This window comes from Echinops telfairi, unplaced genomic scaffold (genome assembly GCF_000313985.2).
Source record: "Echinops telfairi isolate 266 unplaced genomic scaffold, ASM31398v2 ScPeMD7_7424;HRSCAF=8462, whole genome shotgun sequence".
In the NCBI taxonomy this organism is placed as follows: Eukaryota; Metazoa; Chordata; class Mammalia; order Afrosoricida; family Tenrecidae; genus Echinops; species Echinops telfairi.
The window spans coordinates 45,018,028-45,025,117 of record NW_022111324.1 but is presented as its reverse complement, the minus strand read 5'-3'; positions in this window follow the sequence as shown (position 1 = coordinate 45,025,117).

The window sequence follows — 7,090 nt, the reverse complement described above, 5'->3', positions numbered from 1 at the left end:
ATTGGGCATTCTAAAGCAAATCAGAATTCGGTGACCCTAAAAATGTACGGGATTAAAGCCTACCAGTGAAAAATGGAAGGGGCGACCGGAGGAGATACTCTGCGGCGGTGCAGGCCTCAGGAACACACCGGCAGCATCGTGAAACAATGGCACCCGTGGGAGCCGGAGCCGGGGTCTGGGCTCAGTAGCCAGCACCCTCCGCCGCACACGGCACTCCTTTACAGATGGCTGGCCTCTTAGGAGCATCTTGGTGTACTACATTAGGTCTACTTAAAGTCTATTGAGAGTATTGATTTTTATTTTTTTCGCCTTCAGAAAAAGCAGCACAGTAGATGGTCGCTCTCCTCATGCAGAGCCCATTAGAGAGGAGCTGCTCCATGTTGAGGAGAATGCTTCCTAATGCACGTGACCTACAGTAGCAGCACCGGAGACTCAGCTCCCCTGCAGAGGGCCCCCCCCCCACCCGCGTGCGTGTCCACACACCCCTCGTCCCCCTAACCAGAGGCGGCTCAAAACAGAAAAAGACGAATCACCTCAATGATATTGACCACATGAAAATATTAGATCCAATCACCACATGAACTTTCATTTATCTATTAAAAAAATATCAGGTGGGCAGTTTATTTTAGACCATGTGCACTGATTACAAGACAGAAGTTTAAAAGCATATGATTTGGCTAAACCGTTTCCGTCAAAAACTCCACGGATGAAGCAGACACCCTCAGTTCCCTTCATCGCCATTATCCCTTTGCCATCCTCTTTTAAGGAGCAGCTGGCAATGAGACAAAGCCGAAGGTGGTGGCCAGGATGGAATTCAGCAACACCTATATGCTAAGGGTTGGAGGTGGGGGTGGGGGTAGGGGTGGAGGAGGCACTGCACCCAAGTGGCCCGATCCACCCCAACTACATATTCAGCTTAAATGTGTGCACATCCTGGTAGCCGGAACATCTGTTTCTAGCTTGTTGTTCCTCTTGGCTGCTTTTCAATTGGATTTCCTCGAGCAGGTCCCTGGCTTGTCACCGCAGCCAGGGTCTGTTAAGCATCACCACTGGTCCCACATTAAGTAGGAGGTTCAGGGCTAAGCTAATATCTCGCCTGCCTCTCTGACTGATTGTGCTGATGCTCCGCGTGGCCACTTATCATGCGGGCTCCACTGGGAGGGTGCTTCTCTTTGTCTGCACCTCTGGGGGGAAATGGTTGGCTCCCCTGCCTCCTGCGGCCCCCTTCTCCCCAGTTCCTGGGGTTCCATGTGAGAAAACAGAGCTTTCAACAGAAGCGCCCATGTACTGGCTCTGAGAGAGTCAATGGAGTCGTGTCTCAAACATGAACCCTGTTGTTTCCTTTCCTTGGCAACTCGTGCGGTGATTTCTTACCCCTCCTCCCTCCACTCCGAAAAGTTTTTTAAAAAAGGAGCGAGCGTTGAATGTGGCTTTTTAAGGGAAGCTGGCAACTTTGAGAGTGCAGCTGCGTGCTTGGGCGCTAGGAATCGTCCTCATGCTTTGGTGTTAATTCTCAAGTGGAAAATGCTTGCTGTTCACAACTTAGTGGCTCGGCATCTTCGTCCCAGGGGATGGAATGGAGCCGGGGCTGGAAGGAACCAGGCAATTGCAACGATTCTTTCAAAGACTTTTGTACAAGTCATTGATTTCTTAGGAGGTTTGTTAACTGGTGAGAGGGCCCCTGAGCTTCCAGAATTCACTTTGCATTTCTCTTTTCTAGGTGTCTTCTGGGACAGCCAAGAAACTGGGCCCAGCCCAGGCCCCCACTTACCCTGGCTTAGCACCATCCCCTTGGGGCTCTCACAACTGATAGACCTTCCTAGAGATACATTCCCTCTGCCAAGCCTTGCACCGACTTTAAACATGACAAGCATTCCCTTGGGCTAGAGCTTCTCTTTCTCCTTTCCCCACCTTTTGAAAACGAGTTTCTCTTTTGCCAAACCTTGTCGGCTCCCCTCACATGGACCGAGCGCAGGGTGTAAAGTAGGTGGGTGAGTACCCACGAGAAGAAGCCCCCACAGGCTGAGTGATGCGTAGGGACGAAGACCCGGAGTCGGTAGCATTTGGATACACATGGGTGGTTCCGCATTGGGAATGGCTATATTCTCCCCGTGTCTGAAGATCAGAGCCAGACGTGAACCGAGAACTGGGTCTTCTCAATGTGATAATAAGAGATACTTCATTCTGATTAAAGCATGCATATTATATATCCTTTGCTAATCAGTTTTAGCAATCCTTCTGAAAGGGGGCCCAAGCTGCAGCTTGTGGTTGTTAAAACCTGCTCATTAGTTGGTTTGTTTTTTTTAAAGCACATGTTTCTATTTGCATAGTGGTTTGAGGATTTAATGAGTCACACTGATGGCAGGAAACAAAAATGAAAAATGCTGGCGTTTTGGGGTGGACCTGAGATATCTCTTTTGGCTCTGCAGGGAAACAAAGTCAAATAGTTGCTCTGCTGTTGGTGGTGATGCAGAAGATGGTGGCTCGTCTTTAATGATCACTTACTAGGCAGTGGACCTCATGATGAACGCTTTGCCCGCAGTTCTCTCTCTGAATTCTCCTGAGTCTCCCGGGTTTCTGTTGCCTGTAGAATCACCCAGAACACTGCAGTGGTTCCACATGTGAGCACAGCGGAATTTGATGTGTCCTGTTTGAGAAAAGCCGGAGAACTGCCTGGCTTCTTTCCTCTCTCCAGCCTCCTCCCTCTATCCTCTTGCAGAGGGAGACTTTCGGAATTTGTTGGGTGTAAAGGTCACCTGAGAAAAATCTTAAAGAAAGGTGGTGTCAACTGGAGGGGGTTGGGGAAGAACACCTTAACCTGAGCTTTGCTCAAGGGATGAAACCCTCTGCAGTGGGGTGGAGGAAAAAGAGGGGGTCAAGCAGAGAGGGGCGCTGGAAAAGAAGAAGTGAAATGGACAGTAAATGGGGTTGTGGTGGCAGTGTGCTGAATTGACTCACACCGGCCCGATCGGACAGAGTAGAACTGTCCCCAAGGATTTCCTAGACGGGAATCTCCACCAGGTCTTCTCTCCCACGGAGCCGCTGGTGAGTTCAAACCACGGATCTTTTGGTTAGCAGTCAAGTGTTTAACCACTGCGCTGCCAGGGATCCCAATAAATGGGATCGTCTCTGACCATTAAGATTATTCTTACTATGATGGTGCTCTAAGCTAATATGGTCTCTGTAGTACCGGGGTTTCCCCATTGTCATAGCGTAATAATCAAAGCATTTCCCCCAGAATAATAACAATGTTCAACACCCTAAATACACAAACTATTTCCAAATCCTGGGGATGGAAGGGAAAAACACACACCCTAAGGTAGCAGAATTCACTCAAACTCACGTCAATTTTATAAAAATATTTTCTTCAAATGATTTTATATAGCACGTATATTCTCTCCCTGGCAATGACTAATAGGAAGCACTTGTACTTCTTAATTTCGTCGCCTTCATTCTCACTTCTGAGCATTCTGTCTCACTTTGACATAGTTCTACTCAGGCAGGGGTGCATTTTGTCTCTTCTGTCTCTTACATTCTTACGCAAGGTGTTTGCGTAACATTATCCTAAGCCAGTATTTTTCGTGGCTGCATAACAGTCTAGCCAGTCGGCGGTCTAGTTTTCCCACAGTTGCATGTTGAGTCTTATTGGTGAGTAGGGTTAGATAGCTAGATAGATTTTAATCATTAGGATTTTCTCTATGCTGTGGTCCCAGAGCCACTGGATTAAGCAGTGTGCACATATGATGATGTCTGAGGTTCTTCAATTTTTCAGTAACAAATGGAAGTCTTTCAAAATTTTAACCAGACTAGAGCAAAGATTTCTCCAGTCATGTATACATTGTTCTGATCCAAGCCTTATAATATAGAGAGTGGTTCTGGCTTATTCCAAGACTCTAAGAGACTATAGCCACAAAGAGAGTTTAAAATAAAACAACTGCTTTGTACCTTGTCTTCAAGACAAACAAACTTCCCCACGTAAAAATATATTTCTTACTTATCTTCCTATCTCTATATATTTGCCCTGTGAATATGTTTCAGGGAAGATGGGCAGACTCGGGCAAACAGACAGGGTGCATTCACAGGTCTGTAATGATAAAACATTTATTCGGGGGGGTTGAGGTAAAACTTAATGGTTCATGAATAGCAAATTCATTATAATTTTAATACTCGGATATGAGCACAATATATCACCTTTATGGTACCATTAGACCCATTTAAGTCCTGGATGCAACTTGAAAACAAACAAACAAACAAACAAACAAACAAACATTTTCAAATGTTGGCCAAGAAATGATTAGCCAGATAAAATGTTTTAATAAATATTATTGAACTAGAACATGGTTGATTGGATCATAAACTGTCTTATAAATGTTTTATGTCACCGGTTATACTCCGCTTTAAAATGTTAACAAATTCATTTCTTTGACAGGCCACCTTCTTTTGTTGGGGTTTTAGGCAGCAGGACAGTCCATTCGGCAGCCATTCCTCATTCAGTCACGCCCGTGGCCAAAGAGATGGTAAGGCATAAAATGTGGCATGGTTTGTTAAATCTTCATTTGTAATTTGCATTCATTATTAAATTAATGTGTTGAGCTAATCTTTCATCTTAAAAAACACATCCACTGTCATAAAGCTCTCAGAATGATAATACACCGTTTATAATTCAGTGTGGGTCTGTGTGTTGACTGGACTGCACATGGATGTTTGCCAGTAATGATGTTTAATTATTCCTGGAAGACTTGATCTGCATTGTCTTGAGTTCAATAATTCATTGAAGCCTCTAGGTCACTAAGAGAAAGATCAGTTTGGGGACACCATCTCTTCCAGGATGCACAGCAATTCAGCTATTTCCCCCTCGCGCCGACAGCGCCACTCATTGCCTGAAACCATCTCAACTCAGAATCGTGTGGCTGCAAGGGGCTTATTTCTCCGTAGTCTCAAGGACAATGACAAGAGCCTTCCCTTGGGGTTTGGCATCCTGAGGTTTCCTATTGTCGACCATTCCGTACTCCTGGGGAGACTTACCATCGAATTCCAGGCTCTGAACTCCCCATGCTCGAATAGTCAAGTATTTGATTAAGCTCCGTGGCTGTGATATTCAATTTGCATTTGGTAAACTGAAAAAGTACAGCCATCCTGAGAAAGCTCAATGTGGCGGGTGGTGATTTGTATTATAGGAGCCTGGTAGCTGCCCAATGAACCATGTAAAAACAGTTCATTAAAATGTTTATGTGCTTGGCTGGTTAATGCAAAGAAAGCTTTATTGCAGCCTTATAAAACCTTGGTAACTTCAGGTTGGAGTCAGATCAATGCAATGTAATAACTCAGGCAAATGCTTTATCTCTCTGGAGCGGAAAAAAGGAACCATGAAACTTCCTTTGCCTCCTAGTGTCTAGGGCCACCAGCTAATCTGGACGGTGTCCCTTTAGCCCTTTTTAACCCAAATAAAATATTTCCAGTTCATTTGTAGTCAGTGTTTGTTTGCACTAACCCATGGAATGTTGTTTGTAATAAAACCTAATCAATGAGTATGTGGTTGCTACACTTGCTTGGAAGTTAAACTTTTATGGACTCTCAACTACAATGGACATAAAAAAATAATTAGTGTTAAACTAAACAGCAGACAGGATAATTTATTTGTCTGCTAGTTTCTCCCAAATAATTCTACAATTTTAAAACCATAAGGGTATGGCTGGGGAACTATAACTATGTGAGACTGTTAGGATTCCTCCATGTTGACATTAAAATAAAATAAAAAGATTAAAAGCAAACAATTAGATCTACCTGCAGAAAGAATAAGGACTTCTTTAAAACCATTTATTTTTTAATCGAAAATGGATTCACGTGTGCATATACCTTTATAGGATACACAATCAGACTTTTCGATGGAAAATGACATTCTCGATTCATCTCTACATATTCTTCCAACAAAAAATGGTTCAATCATTAGTTTGATATTGAGAAAACTGCCCCCAAAATCAGCACGCGGAGGAAATGTGCCTTCAGAGGCAACACCAAATGAGCTAAAATGATAAAACATAACATTAAGAAAGATGGCACTATGCATTTCTTTCCTTCCTTTGCTATACACACTGCTATTTATGATAACCAGTTGGAGGGAGAGGCCTTATGGTACAACAATGCTCCAGCCAGTCAAAATGCATCAGTTAAAATAGATGCTCTGCAGCATACTGCAGACCACCTCAAAATATTCTTAATGTTCTGTGCACTGGCCAAGCTGTGACATGTGAAAATTGTACCTTCATGTGCTGTGAACATAGAAGTCACCCCCACGCTTCCCATGGTCTGTAAAATTGAAGATTGGGTTGCTGCTCAGAACCAGTATTCCAAGCTATGTTTTTCTAGCTTCTAATTCTAAGAGGGATTTTTTTGGGGTTCGGTGCCATATCTAACCAAGATGAATCTGAGAGAAACATACTGTGTATATGAGTATCCAAAAAGTATCAGTAATAAATCACACTCTAGTATCATGCCTTGGCCATGGTGGACACTCAATAAATAGGAGTTGAATGGATGAATGTTGAGGGAATAGGCTTTTAAAGTCAGCTTTGATTTTTGAGTGTATATTTTCACTACAATCATTTTTTTTAAGTGGGGAAAAATCTGCTTTGAAATCCAGTGACTGGGTCTTCTTATTTGAGAGCATGAGACTGAAGAAAGGCCTAGAAGAGGAGAAAAACAATCCATGAAATAAAAGAAGCCAAATGTTTACCTGTTCTGGAGTCTGACCATTCATAACCTCAGACGGACCCAGAACACCACCTGCCATAGCTCTGTGTACACTGCTGGATAGAAGGCCATTTTCTTTCTCAAGGAGGATTTTAAAAGTGGGTTGTTGAGTTGGACCGGGAGTCATGCCCGTTTGAGACCCCTTAATTGAGACTCCGTTCTTATCATGTTAGGCTGCACACCCATCCACTCTTATATACGATGATCAGGATCACAGCAGTGATGCGGCTGCACCTCACCCTGTCTCAGGATTACAGGTGCAGCACTTCCGTGCGCTGACCCCTATCCTATACCAGCATCGGGGACTTCAGCGTCGTATTTCCACTTGGATGACTGTTTT